Source organism: Tenrec ecaudatus, chromosome 17 (assembly GCF_050624435.1).
Source record: "Tenrec ecaudatus isolate mTenEca1 chromosome 17, mTenEca1.hap1, whole genome shotgun sequence".
Taxonomy (NCBI): domain Eukaryota; kingdom Metazoa; phylum Chordata; class Mammalia; order Afrosoricida; family Tenrecidae; genus Tenrec; species Tenrec ecaudatus.
In genome coordinates this window covers 58,440,976-58,456,448 of record NC_134546.1, presented here as the reverse complement: position 1 = coordinate 58,456,448, position 15,473 = coordinate 58,440,976, and the positions used below count along the sequence as shown (strand labels likewise).

The 15,473-nt window shown below is 45.4% G+C and overlaps 1 protein-coding gene and 1 non-coding gene across 2 annotated transcripts in view; both read left to right on the top strand.

Annotated features, from left to right (window-relative positions):
• Nucleotides 1-15,473, top strand: part of THSD4 (thrombospondin type 1 domain containing 4) — a 726,614-nt gene that overhangs the window by 218,018 nt on the left and 493,123 nt on the right. The window lies entirely within an intron of this gene.
• Nucleotides 10,014-10,118, top strand: LOC142431159 (U6 spliceosomal RNA). The gene has a single exon (XR_012780717.1). It is a non-coding gene; the product is annotated as a U6 spliceosomal RNA (small nuclear RNA).

The following is a 15,473-nucleotide window of genomic DNA, read 5'->3' as shown; positions in this document are numbered from 1 at the left end:
TTTTAAGATGGCACTTTTGAAAATTTAATTCAAAGTCACAAGCTTTCATTTGTAGGTCATTTACATTTTGGCTTTCCCTATTCATCCTGTTTATGCCTCTTTGGGTCATCCACACTATCGACTTAGTGGGCTGCTCTTTTAAGCTCAGACACCTGACACTTGAAAACTTTTTTTTTTTGATGCCAAGAGGAAGCTGGCCGCCTTATACATTATCCACTGGCGCTTATTTATTAAATACTTAAGGTATATAAATGTATATTCGGGTCATTACATATAAACTAGTTAGCTCCGTGTTTTCCTTATAACCCATAAATGCGCAACTGTATGAAATGCGGCTGCTTGCAAGTAAGTAACCTTGTCCTCATGTTCTGTGCCCGCTCCTATCAATTTATGTTTAACCTAATCACATCCTAATTGATCCGTCTTGAAAATCTGGTTTCCTTTCTTTTTCCTTTCTAAAATTAACTTTCATTTATGAGCACATGCATGTAATTTAAAAATTGAATCGTTGGACAAGGCTTATAATGAAAAACAGAACCCCGCCCTCCACTCCACAGAAGCAACTCTCTTTGACTTCCTGAGCTAGGTTGTTTTTTGCGTGTGTTTTCTTGTTGTTGTTGTTTTGTTTTTTTTAAGATTTACCGCCTTTTGACAACTGTCGGGCATATTCCTTATTGACTTCTAAACTAATTGTGGGTTTTGCCCTCAGAGACCAACCTCCACGTCCACCTGGTCTCACTCCCCTTTCTATATTCTTCCCATACAAGTGTAAGAGAACGTTAAAGCAGTCATGGATTGCATTTTTATGGCAATGAAAAATGCTATTTACTTCAGTCTAAATAATTCAATATATCAGTATATACCGTCTAAATATTCAATATATCTGTTTGACATCTCTCAATTTTTCCAAGTCTCAGACACATCGGATGGCTTTGTGAAAAGACCAAAAGCCAACACCCAACTCACTGCCAGTGAGTGGGTTCTGACTCACGGTGACCCTACCGGGCAGGATAGAAGTGCCCCTGTGGGGTTCCAAGGGGGACTCTTCACAGGAGAAGAGAGACTTCTCTTTCTCCCAAGCCATTCTGATTCTCCTTGCTCCGTTGCCTCTGGCTGCCATTTAAAAGTGATCTCTCTTCTCCCGTCAGTTCACCACCCAGCTCCTCCCATCTAGCAACATGAGAACTCTGTATTCACATCTTGTATTTACTGCTGTGGGGTTTTCTCTTGCTTCCCTGAAACACAGCGTCCAGTAATTTTCAAAGAAAAGGGACAAGGGAAACATTTTCTTTTTAGTTGTTGGATATCTAAAAAATACGTTTGTTCTACCCCACATATGATTTGTTGTTAAGCTAGTTTCAGATACCTGTGTTGGAAGTCATTTGCCTCTCAGAATGTGGAACGCATTGGATCATTGTCTTTCAGACTTCTTGGGAGAAGACCAACGCCATTTGGACTCTCCGTGCTTTGTAACCTGCCTCTTCCCCTGGGAAGCTGGGCGGCTCTTCTCTTAGCCTGTGCTGAACCCATGCTTGACAATGGGGTGTTTTGCCGGTGGCCTTGTGAGGGGATTTTGTCTGTGCATTATACCCTATACATATTTTACAATGAACCCTTTGGGGTAGAAACTTGTACTTGGGTTGTTCCCTCAAGTTTCTCAGGGGTTTGTTTTTAATATCTGGAACGTCTTTTCTTTGTGGATTTTGTACTCTTAAACATTCCACCCCCAACCTGGCCTCACTTCCCTGCCTGTAATCTCTCCATGTAGATTGAGTCTCTTCTCGTCTTTTCTCTACCACGTTTCTTTCTTTTGACTTTGGGGTTTACATTCTGGGGGCTGTGCCGGTCTGTTTTTTAGGTTGGACTATATCATCTATGTGATCAGATGATTTCCAAGAACTTTCTTATTCTCGTTTAATGCTAGTGTTCTTTTGGATAGATGTACTCTCTTTAGTTATTTGCTAAGAGTGCGATAATGTGTTTGTTTGTTTTTAAGTTCTTGCTTTCTCTGCATCCCTCTCGCCCTCCCTCCTTGAGTCAGGCTAGCTGTGACTCTGCTTTTCATAACAGAGACTTCCCTCAGGAGGGTCTGCTGGCCTTCATCCTGGGTTTGTATTTGAGAGTGAGGTACTGAGAAGCAGGTTGAGAACCCCATCCCCACCCCTGTCTCTGGAACAGGTCGCTGGCTGGGGCGCTTTCTTCAAGGGGGAGCAGGTTTTGATCTGGCCTTTGTGTTGAAGCCCCATCCCAATATGTCAGCATAGGGATGTCTTTGTTCTGAGGACATTCCGTTTGTCCAGAGAAGAATCCTCTCATCTCTTGCCTGCAGAGGTGGACACGTGCATTCTGGGAACCCTGAGGCTGTAGCCCCTCTTTCTCTCCACTCTCTCCAGAAAGCGAAGCTCCTGTCTGCTTGGAGAGAGGGGTCAGTGCGCACCAGCCATCTGGCTGCACTGAGTGGACAATGGGACCTGCAGGGTCTGCTAGCTTGTTTCCCAGCTCGTACCTTACCTCCGCTTGTCATCAAAGGACTGTGTCCAAGGATGGAGCTTTGTTCCACTGTGTAGGGTACGTTTGTGACAGGTCCCACCACAACTGCGGGTCTGCTTTCCTTCATAGCCAAGGTTGCTAAAATACTTTGTTTGCTGATGTCTTGCCTCACCTTTCTTTCTCCTTGTGGTTTGGAATTTCTTTACTGACATCTGAGTGGGGGGCGGGGAGGACAAAGAGACCGAGGTAGGAAGGCACTCCACCTGGAACTGGATGTGGACACCGAGGGAAAGCCTCCTGGAGCCAGCTCCTCTCGGCAGCTACCTGGGGCTATTCCTGGGGTTCCGAAGCCATCAAAGATAGTGGCGCGGTGGATTAAGCATTCAGCCCAGGGAAGCCACCAGCTGTGCCGTAGGTGAGAGAGGAGACTGCCTGCGCCTGAGCCCTCGTGGGGGCAGTGCTGCCCCGTCTGATGGGTGGCTCGCCGCTGGCGTCCACTCAGGAGCATTGGCATCCACTCGGGAGCATTGGCATCCACTCAGGAGCGTTGGTTTGGGTTTGGTGGGAAGCCATCATTGAATCCCAGGGCGAGGGATATTTGCTCTGCTGACCTGTGCACTGGCTACTCCTGTATTTATTATTTATCCTTCCACGCTTTGTGTGTCTTCATAGGTTTCCTGCTGCAGCCCTGTTCCACTGTGCACACACCCCTTCTGTTCGCATTTTCCCCGTGCTGCTGCTTGACATTATGTTTTCAACAAGTCTTTAACACCTCTCTGAACAAAATCCTCCCGAGTTACGCGTCCGCTCCCTCTCTTGGCCCAAGCCCACTTTCTGTCATGAGCAGCAAGCTTCTGTTTCTTTTGTCTTTTTGTCTGTCCACAGTGCCCTTGCATAAAAAGAATGCCCGCCAGTCACTGTCTAGTGCAGCTACCAAGAGCCAACTGGTGAATGCAACCCAGCGGTTCCTCAAAGACATCAGCTGCTTCTTGGATGTCGCAGAGCAAACAAACGTAGCCCAAGTGGAGGAATTCCCTTCATACCTTCTCCTTTCACTCCCTGACCTTCTTATTTGATCGCACAGGGTCATTGGCTAAACATTCAACACCCAGCTAAAATGTAGATGAGTCCAATTCAGGAGATACTGGTGTTTGTTTCTTGGACGAAGTGGTCCCCTGGCCCGACATGGGTGGCATGTCTCCCTGGGAGTGTTGATGTCACCGCTCCATCTCTGTAGCTCCCTTCCTGTCCCACAGTCCGGCTTCACATCCATCAGAGTGGTGTGATTAGTCCACAATGTAAACAGCTGGCCACAAACGTATAGCCTGAGTTTATCCAAGGCCCAAACAATTACCAAGCATTCCGCTTCGATGGAAGACAGATTTCTTTCCCTTGGCAAAGATGTTCTACGGAGATATATTACAGGATGTTGTGCATTCTCTTGAGCTTGTAACAGTACCACACTCAGACCAGGGCTTGATGCATCAGTGGCCACTCGGAAGGTTGTTAGTTTTCAGATCTGTATTATTCCCAATCTGAGGAATCTCTAATCTGAAAAGGAATACAACCTTGTGCCCGCCTTTCCAGAAGACCCCTACAAGCCTTGGATCAGGCTGGGGCTGGGAACAGGATTGGGCAGGGACAGTGGTGACTGGGTCAGGGACTAGGGAAAGGTACACATGAGAATGCCTAGTGGCTGGAAGGGATGCTCTGGCTGTAGCGTGCCGATCAGCAGGTTGGCCTGGACATTTGCGGCTTCAGATAAGGCAGGAAGGAAGGCATCTGGACTCATCTCTTTCCTGGATTAGTCAACATCTTCCTTATGAGGCCCCCGGCATTCCTGGGAGGATGAAGTGATCAGTTCCACTTACAGAAGAACAAGATCAAAGTCAAGGAAGTGAAATGACTTGCCCAGCGACACCATGAATTCTCAGGGCGAGGGTGGAAGCTCGGGGCTCCAGGCTCCCAATCTGTAGCCCATCTCCTGCCCCACAGCTGCTTCCTGAGCCCCTTTCCTGTTCTATGGATGCAAAACAAGGGAACTTCCTGCTCTTCAAATGGGGAAAGGCGTTAGTGGGGATTGACTCATTGGGGTTGGCTAAACCCTCTGGCTCATTCACCAGGTCATCGCCCATCCCTCCGTTTCCTTTGGCTCAAGACCGATCGGAGGGGTTCTGGCTGTGGATGCACTCACCCTGCGACCCTGGGTGAATCATTTCCCTGCCTGGCTTCCAGTTTCCTTTTTTTTAAAAAAAATCATGTTATTGGGGGCTCGTCCAACTCTTATCACAATCCATACATCCATTGTGTCAAGCACATTTATCCATAGGTTGCCATCATCCTTTTCAAAACATTTGCATTCTGCTTGAACCCTTGACATCAGTGCTTCAGTTTTTCCCTCTCCCTGTAGGGAGATAAGTGTACTAGGATTCGGGGGTCCCCAAGTCTATGGGTGTATCAGAGCCACCTGCGGAGCTTTTATTGACAAAGGACTTCATGGAGGCACATTTGACCAGTCATGTAATTCCCTCTTCCCAAGTAGACAATTCAGTGGGTTTTAGTGCATTAAAAAAAGTCGTGCAACCAACCCACGAATCTATGGTAGAACACATTCATCATCCCGGTAATATCTCTCATGCCCATTTATTGCTGACCTCTGTTCCCATCTCCCACCCCAGGAAGCCAGCCTGGCTCAACTTTACATGCTGAAAGGAACAATGTGGACTGGGGATGCAAGTACCTGTTTGACTTCCTGCTTTCAGCAATTTTTAACTGTGTACCCAGGGGTGGACGTGCTGGGCTCTGTAGTAATCTTATGTTGAACTCTTTGAAGAATAGTCCAATTGGTTTCCACAATGATAGGGCCATTTTGGTATCCCTGCCACCCCTGGATGGAGGTTTTAATCCCCCCACGTCCTTTGCAACCCCCAGTGGCTTCTGTTTTCCTGAGACTAGCCATCTCAAGGGGGGGATGCTGTGCCCAGTGCTGCTTGGGGTTTGCATCTCTCCCGTGACTAATGGCATAAAACCACTGTCCGTGGTTTCATTTCCCAGTGTGTATCCCTCCTTTGGAGAGAGAGCCATTCAAGCCCATGGTCCATTGTTAAATTTGATAGTTTATCTTTGGGCTGTCGAGTCATATATTCTGCATAGGAAACCTTTACCAGATATATGTCTGAAAATCTGTGCTTGCATTCTGTTGGATGCCTTTTCACTTTCATGAGAGTGTCTTTTGATGCGCAGAATATTTTCTTACTTTGTTTGTAAAAAAATTATTTTATGGGGGCCTCTGACAGCTCTTGTCACAATCCATACGCACATCTATGGTGTCAAGCATACGTTTCCATCATTTTATTTCTTTTAAAAATATATAATTTAATTAATCAATTTTTATCATTTTATTAGGGATTCATACAACTCTTATCACAATCCATACATACATCAATTGTGTAAAGCACATTTGTGCATTCATTACCCTCATCATTCTCAAAACATTTGCTCTCCACCTAAGCCCCTAGCATCAACTCCTTGTTTCCATCGTTTTCAAAACATTTTCTTTCTACTTGAGGCCCTGGTATCAGCTCATTTCCCCCCTCCCCCACCCTCCCTCCCTTATGAACCCTTGATAATTTATCCTTTTTTTTCATGTTTTACACTGCCCGCTGAGAATGTTCTTTCTTTCTTTTGCTTTTCTTTTGAAGAGTGATTTTCTGTTTCCTGCTATTCACCAATTAAGCGATCCAGTTTCCAGTCATGTCAACAATTATTCAGAGAAGTCAGAGATTAGATACCATATAAAGACAGACAGAGCAGCTGTTGTTCCAGACCTGCGGTGCATTCTGTGCTCTGTACCAGAGGACCGGACAGGGTGCTCTGTACCAGAAGACCGGACACTGCCCAGTTCGGGCCCATCCTTACACTCGCTGTTGTGTCTGAGCCTATTGTTGCAGCCACTGAATCAACCCATCTGGTTGCAAAGTTCTGCTTTAGTTAACCCTCCATCAAGTAACTGATGTCCTTCTACGGGGCTGCCCTCCAACCCCCATAACATATCCTCACTTCTAAGGAGTCTTCTGGGGGTACTTCTTCCAATACTGATGTGTTCATTATTTGTTCATAACTGGACAGCCTTCTCTGTCTCCCAAGGAGAGGCCAGTCAGTTTCGCTCACTGACCTTGGGTATGTGGTCCAAGGGTTTATGTGACTCTTTTCACATTTTGATGAGGTCCAAGTTGTCTACTTTTTCTTTTGTTTGAGCTTTGGTGTCACATACCCTTTACTTTTTTCCACTCCCACTATCAGCACCAGTAGCTCTGTGGGGCTGACAGGTAAGCATTGGACCAACCACTAGCCCGTGGTCGGTGGTTTAACCCCCACCAGCCTCTCCTTGGGAGAAATATGAGGTGGTCTGCTCCCATGAAGAGTCAGAGCCCCGGAAACTCTTACACAGGGAGTCCAAGTAACTTGATGGTCTTGGTTTGGGGTTCAGGTTAAACTCAGTTTTGTCTTAAAAAATTATTTTAATCTCTGTGTCCTCCAGGATACAGCCTTCCTATGTGTTCTTCAACTCACCCTTACTCCCACCCGTCAAAACACAGCATACCAGATTAACAGAGAACCCTTGTAAGCACTCGTTATGGGACGAGAGCTTCTGAGCCACACAGAGACAGCGGGGAACTTGGGGTGCTTTCATTAATGCTGACTACAAATGAGTGGCTTGGTTGAGTTTTGTGAACCGGATGCTGTAGCCATAGAAATGTATCAAATCCTTCAGCGTGTATCTGAGGAAGTTCTGCGTTCAAAGCCCTAATGCCCATCAATACCAAGAACTCATCCATGAAGATGAAAGTGTAAGAGTAAAACCTTATAGAGTCTAGATACCAGATGTGTTCTTTTTCGGTACCAATAAGAATCTAGATTCCAGATGTATTCTTTTTTAGTGCTTTGCCTGATCTAAATTCTTCTTTTAGTGCCTGGCAGTGGGACAGCATACAAGAACTCGATGGAGTTCCCGATGAAGAAGTTACAAGCCAGATAATAAAATAAGTGGATTGTGCCGGCCAGGTGAAAGAAAGCATCAGCGTGTTCTTGATGAACATCTGCTCTCTGATGAACCAAATCCCAGCTTCTGAAATCAGCAGCCAGGAGGATCTTTTTGCTACACCCCAAAGAGATTGATCTGATTAAATAAATAAAGTAATTAATTAAGTAAACTAAATAAATATCATTTGAATCGACAGAGACAGATTGAAATTCAAATAGTATCAAATTAAGCAGAGTCGCGTCTCATAGCAAACTAACATACCTTGGGAGACATGTAGGTGGAATAGAGTACTCCTTCAAAGAGGGAGACTTCATTGCATGTAATTTGACAAGCCGTCAGGAAAGACTGGTGTTGGGAAGAGCACATCGTGTTTGGTAAAGAAGAAGGTGAGGGAAAAAGATAAAGACTCTCCACTGGATAGATTGACACAGTGACTGCAGCAATGGGTTCCAACAAACAGCGCTTGTGAAGACGGGGCAGGACCGGGCGGTCCTAGCCCTGCCTAACCCTGTGCACTTAGCCTCCTCCTGTTGCACATGCAGTGGCTATGAGTTGGCCTGAACTCGACAGCCAGCATGTAACAAAACCAACCACATTTGAATAAAAAATCACAGGTGGAAGTCTCTAGGTAGCACAGAGAGGGAGAGGGGAGGGTAAGTCAGTTTCTCATCATACAGGCATGGATTTATTCCCAGTAAAGCATTTTTAAACATTTCTCTTCGCACAGTACATGGCTGCAGACAGATTCTCCTAGAAATATACTTGTCTTAGTCGCCCCAGGTGTTTGTTTGTTGTTGTTTTTTAAAAAAAGTCTAATCCAAAGAGTGGCTTCCAAGGAAATCTATTGGGCCAGTTAGATTCAAGACAAAGAGGTCGTACCTGTTTGGGGGTGGGGATTCTATAGGGATAATCTTCTTTTTTTAGTTATCTTTTATTATAAATTAGGTAAAGACTTAAACAGAGATCATCCGTCTTACATTCAATAATTCATGCGCATGTGCTTCAACTCATCCATTACAATTCCCCCGATGCAAGACCACACATCCCTCTTCCTCCGCTGTTTCCTGTTTCCACTCCTCCTCCGTCTTTCCTAACCCTCTGAATTTAGTCTGTAGGTAAATGATGCCCTTTTGGTGTTAAACGGGTTGATTGTTGTATCCTGGGATGAGTTCAATTCCAAATCTGAAGGGTAATTCGGCGTATAAGCCTTGGGAAGCTCAGGTTGTGTCTATGCAGCCAGTAAGCCTGATCTCTAATGATTTTGAGTTTTGTTCCCATTTTTCTCACTCTATTTAGGACCTTCTAATGGGACCCTTCTCAGAGCCACCAGGCACGGTAGGGGCACTGTGTGGTGCTTAGGCCCTGAGAGGGGTGGAGAATGGTGTTTGCTGGGTCCATTGGCCAAGTGGAAGAATTGTTTCCATGTGTCTTCCATTGTCCCCCTTTGTTCTGCTGACGGGAGAGGCCAGTAGTGGTACCTCTGAGGGCTGCTCAAGCTTTTAAAGACCAAGAGGCATAATCTTGATGGAGCTTCTCACAGGACCCAGGGCAGTCAGAGAGACTTACTCAGAAGTGTTAAGAAGGTTGAAAAATACACCGATGAGAAAACGCTTAGGAACGTGGCACCCAAGAGATTTTCTCCCATCATGCCCATGTTCCCACTTACTTGTTTGTGGTTAGCAGGGGCTGTTTGATGGTGATTTTTCAGTAAAACCGTACCCCGACTACCCTGGAGCCCTTCTCTGGCCCTTTCGGAGTTCTTTTGTTCCTCAAACTCAGAGGCCTTTTGAAAGGCCCTCACGGTGCATCCCTTGAGGATGCCACCGTTGGTGTGGCACCGATGAAAGAGCAGGGCCTGAGAGACAAGAACTCCACCTGGAAGGAAATGGAGTCCTGCAGCTACAGGGAGGTGAACATTTAATATTGCCATTTGCTTTCCCCTTGGGCCCATTTTTAATTTGTTCTCGTTCCATCACCTTCTGCTTTCTCTTGGATTGAAGTGTACTGTGTTTTATTTTGTTGTTGCTGTTGGAGATTTTTAGTATGATTTTTTTTTTTTTTGTATGAGAGGACAGATCTATCTGTAGAGACAGTAACCAGGTTACTAGCTCCTTCAAGTTATGTCAGGGAAGGCTGTAGGGGTAATGAGGTATAAGAATAGGTAAAGTGATTATTGTAAAACTCTTTAATACAGGGGTCCTCAAACTATGGCTCGCGGGCCACATGTGTTTTTGCCCTGGTTTTTTTTTTTTACTTCAAAATAAGATATCTGCAGTGTGCATAGGAATTTGTTCATAGTTGTTTGTTTGTTTTTTTAAACTATAGTCCGGCCCTCCAGTGGTCTGAGGGACAGTGAACTGGCCCCCTAAAAAGTTTGAGGACCCCTGCTTTAATATATCTAAACCATTGAATTGCATGCTACATGAATTATATGTCAGTAGAGCTGTAAACACTAAAGCCAATTTTACGATAAAAATGGGTAGAGACTTTGCTGCACATTTGCTAAAATCGTAATGGTACTGAAAAGATGCTCACGGCCCTGCACAAGGAAGACACGCAAATGCCTGCATCGTTCCATATTGTTTTAGAACATTATACGGAATGAAATTAGCCAGTCACAAAGGGAAAAATAGTATCTGAGACCACCATTATAAGAAAAATAGATATGAAAAAAACTTTCCTAGCAAAAGGAACAGACTGTGGGGATTTCTAGGGGTGGGAGCCAGGGAGGGAAGATAGAGCAATGGGGTAGTGTGTTGACAAGTGTCAACCTGGCCAACTGGAGAGTAGTAGGTCCTAAGAGGAAGGAGAGAAATCAGGGAGTGGGTGAGGGATGTGCTCTTAGGGGGGTTGCTGAGTGGTTTAAACTGTTGAATACAAAGTTGATGATCTTAAACATAAGTCCTCACCTAATTTACAGTGAAAGCTGTTTTCCAGACAAGAGGTGTACAGGCCTGGTTTGCATTTATGTTGGGAAACAGGAGCTTGATATTTTGATATTTGTGTTCAGGAAGGTTTTCGTGATTTTTAGCAATCCTTTTTACTTGCCCTTGTGTTCAATTTCTTCTCAGAGGAGAACGTATGGATTACAAACGACGGAGCTTCCTTCAGTGGGAGATTACAAATGAAATTATGACCCATTTATGGGATAGAACAGGTAGCCATGAAAAATTATAATCTAGATCTCTCTTTGGCCTTAAATCTGTTTATATTTCCTTATTGAGTATGGAAAGACAGGTTAAACAGCAGCATATGTAGTATAATCCTAGTTTTTTATTAGAAAATTAAATCCTGTGTATGACCATATGTTGTGCATAAGCAGCAGTTCCCAGTCTTCCTCCTGCCATGCACGACCCTTGAATGGAGTCCCTCATGTGATGGTGACCACCCCCATCATAATATTATTTTCGCTGCTATTTCATCACTGTCATTTTGCTACTGTTATGAATCAGGCTACCCCTGTGAAAGGGTCGTTGGGGGGTCATGACCCCCAGGTTGAGAACCGCTGGCATAAGGTTTCTGTGGGTCAGAAGCGACTCGATGGCCTCTAGCCACAGCAACAATGTGACCGAATGTCAGGGATGGCTTTCCCACATGATGGGAGTAGAACTCTCCCCCTTGTGTTGCCAGTAAGCACTTTTTGCCTAAAAAATAAAAACATTTCAGAACAACCTTCTATGAAAGAAAGGATGTTTTGACAATTAAGAGAAAAGAGTCTTAAGACTGTGACATTTCCCTGGTCTTCCATCAAGACAAAGATTATTTTGAATAATCCACGGTCATCCATTAAGACAAAGATTGTTTTGAATAATCCACGGTCATCCATTAGGACAAAGATTGTTTTGAATAAAACACGTACTGTCCAGAGTTTACCTTCTTGATTATCATGTTCCGGGGTCCCATGTGCGTATCCATCCCCTTCTTTCTCAGCAAGGAAGTGGCCAAGGCTTCAGACTGAGCTCCTCAGACTCAGTTTGGAGAGTTTTAGGGGCAGGAACTCAGCTGGAGGAGACCTGCAGTCAGAAACCTCGGTAGCAGAGCAGGTGAGGAGACGTTGGCCTGTTCACTTTCGACACATTATCAGAAGGACCAGTCCCTTGAAAAGGACGCCATGGCTGATAAAGTAGAGGGTCTGTCAAGACAAGGGAGGCCCATGTAAAATGAATGAACACATGTGCTGCAGCTCACACATGCCAGTCATGGGCTCACACATGCCGATCTTCATGAAGGTGGCGGGGGACTGAGCAGCGTCTCATTCTTGTCGGCATGAGGTCTTCGCAAGTCCAGAGCCAAGTCTGTGCCAACGATGAGGGCAGGAAGGGGAAAGCTTCGCCTGGGGAGTCATTGTGGCCTGCTTTGATGAGGCCATTGATAAATGGGCTCTAAGGTGAGGGAGGAGCCGCGTGGCTGAGCCAGTTCATGAATGTGAGATGCATAGACGGCAATTCAGCAGTGGAGCCTGTATAGTCAAGATGAAGTTTCTACTCGTTCGCTTTTGTTTTTCACGAAATAGCTACCCCTGTGGCCTGTTAGAAATTGATCCTCGGAATTTGACTATGTTATTCTAGAATCTTCCATCTGACTATTGAGACTCCTTCACTGAAGTCTTGCATGTAAAGTTGTCCCTGTTGGTGACACGTCATGTAACGGATTCCAACAGAAGTGTTTTAGGCCAGGACAATTGTACTGCTCTTCTAGGTGGGTTGTCCTCTGATGCTGGAATTCAGGTGTGGCTACGACAAGGAATGTTTACCTAGAGACACCACTAGGCGTCTTGACTTTGGGCTTACCTGGATCTTATGCTCCCACTCCATGCCATTCCTTTAGCCTGGTCTCCCCTAGCCATGGCCTTTAGGATCGTTTGGCAAGAAGCAGTCCCCAGGGAAGAGCATTGAGGCTTTAACTGGTCCAAGTTGCCCACACCTGGCTGTGTTACTCATAGCATGTCTCCCAAGGTGTCCACCTCAGCCCAGAAACCACTCAGGCATTGAGCGCACCTCAAGAGGCAAATCAAAAGCAGGGTTCCCGGCCAAGGCCAAGAGCTGTCAGTGAAGCATGTCAGACTCTGTGGCCCATTTGGCCATGACTGTCTGTGACTCCTCAACAAGCTTGGGGGGTGGGGGGTGAAGGGGAGTGGAAATGTAAGGAGGCTCGTGTTTCTCTCAGAGGTTGGATGGTGCCTTAACTGTTCATCATCAACTCTCCTAAGTGGCGTTCAGGGGGATGTCCCTTCGTCTGAAGTGTGCTGCATGGACAATAGCATTCCTTAGTTAGCCCTGTGTAGTTAGTTACAACAGGGAGTATCATCCTACAGCCTTAAAAATGTGTTTAACGTTGCTTTTTTTTTCAGCCTCTTCACCGAAGTTTCAGCTCAAATTCCCTCTCCTCTTTCCTTGTTCCTCCCCCTGTCTAAGGATTATTTCAAGATCTTCCATTGGGAAAACACAAGCGTATTATATATTTTTAATGAATTTATTTTCCTATAATTCAGTGCTGCTAGTTTGGAAAGCGTCTAGTGGGGTTTGCGATGGTCTCCAACCTTGTCAACGATAACAATACATCCCATCTAAGAGATCCCCGCTGAAAATAAGGAACCAGCGCGCACATTTACCCCATCTCAGATCATTAATCTCCCCAGCCGATTTGTAGATGTATGCAAAAAGAGTGCTAGAATGTTAAAGCTCATTAATCATCTTGGCATCATGATCTCATGTTGTTATGAAATAAATATGCGTGCTAAATGGTTGCAGATGCTATCAAATGCATGTTTCCAATAAAGATGATTTTCCCTCCTTGGCCCGGGTAGCAAACACACTTGGGAGGCTTGTTTGTCACACCTCTCGGCCATGAATAGCCGGTGGTGTTCCGCATATTCTTCTGCCTCTCCCTCCAGCACTCTGCTGCTGCTGCTGAAAGACGGGGTAAGTGTTGTCTGATAAAGATTCTGGGGGAAACCCTCAGCATGTGGGAGACTTTTCTCCATGACGCAGAGCTGATGGACAATAGGAAAATGGAAATCACCTGGTCAATCATCTACCAACATGCAACAAAACCTTCTCTCTTCCTCTTCTCAACACCCCCATCAAAGGGCAAATTCCAACCCAAGATGTTACCAGTCCTTTGAGGGACCTACTTGAGTTGGTGAGGAGCCACCCCCCTCCCCCCCTGAAGTCTGCTGTGTTAAGGAGAGAGGATGCAGAGATGGAGACATGCGCAATTTTTGTCAAACACCAGGTCTTGATGTGGGGGAGCTGTCTTCCAAGACCACCCCCCAGGAACTGGCTGCAGTAACCCCCACCCCAGCCCCCACCATGTGAGATGATGGAATTTATAGCCACTGGAAGGCAGCGGGCCTTGGTGGTTAATGTGAGTTTGGAGCTGGCTGCATACAGGTTCCTCTTGACTCTGCCCTTGAATGGTTGTGACCTTCAAAGTTACACTGCCTCTGAGCTCATATTCTTTATCGGTTAATTCTTAGTTGCTGAGTAAATGAACAGGAGATTTTTTACAATTGTGATTTCTTTTTGGGGACTTGTTGGTTTTATTGTTTGATTGTGGTATCAAGAATATGTAACTGGTGCCCAGCTATCAAAAGATATGGCATCTGGGGTCTTAAAAGCTTGAAGATAAACAACTGGCCATCTAGCTGAGAAGCATCAAAGCCCACATGGAAGAAACAAACGAGCCTGTCTGACCACAAGGTGCAGAAGGGACCAGTTACCAGACATCAATGAAGCCAAACATGTGCATAAGCAAATGTGGTGAAGAAAGCTGATGGTGCCTGGCTATCAAAAGATATAGCATCGAGGGTCTTAAAGGCTCGAAGATAAACAAGTGGCCATCTAGCTCAGAAGCAACAAAGCCCACATGGAAGAAGCACACCAGCCTGTGTGACCACAAGCTGTCGAAGGGATCAGGTATCAAGCATCAAGGAACAAAAAATCATATCATTGAAAATGTGGGTGAGTGCAGAGTGGAGACTCAAAGCCCAATGGTAGCCAACTGGACACCCCTTGCTTAGGGGTTGTGGGGAGGAGATGAACCAGTCAGGGTGCAGGGTAGCAACGATGAAACATATAACTTTCCTCTAGTTCTTAAATACTTCCTCCCCACCCACCCCCGCCACTATCATGATCCCAATTCTACCTTGCAAATCTGGCTAGACCAGAGGATATACATTGGTACAGATAGCAACTGGAAACACAGGGAATCCAGGACAGATGACTCCTTCAGAACCAGTGATGAGAGTGGTGATGCCTGGAGGGTGAAGAGAATGTGGGGTAGAAAGGAGGAACTGATTACAGGAATCTACATATAAGCTTCCTCCCTGGGGGAGGGACAGTAGAGAAGAGGGTAGGGGGAGATGTCGGACAGTGTAATATATGACAAAATAATAATAATATATAAATGATGAAGGGTTCATGAGGTAGGGGGAGTGGGGAGAGAGGGGAAATGAGTAGCAGATATTAAGGGCTCAAGTAGAAGGCAACTGTTTTGAGAATGATGATGGCAACAAATGTACATATGTGCTTGACACAATGGATGTACGTATGGACTGTGATAAGAATTGTACGAGCCCCCAATAAAATGATTTTAAAAAAAGAATATGTAACAAAACATTAGTCAATTCAGCATTTTTTACGTGAACATTTCAGAGCCATTGGTTATGGTCATGATGTTGTGCAACTGAATGAGGTTTTTATTATAAATTCTCTGGCTCCTAGGACACGCTCATACCCTTATTAACAAGGTTACCTAGGGACAGAGTTACGTTGCCCAGGCGATGTGGATGAGCAGAGAGAAAACTATTGATCAGCACAAACATGCTCTTCAGTGTCACTAGCCGAGGGGTCTGCCCTGCTGGGAAAGGCACACTCTCTTCACACAGACACACACCCCTAAATCTGGTGCCCTCAAACCCGTTCTGGGTCATGACTAA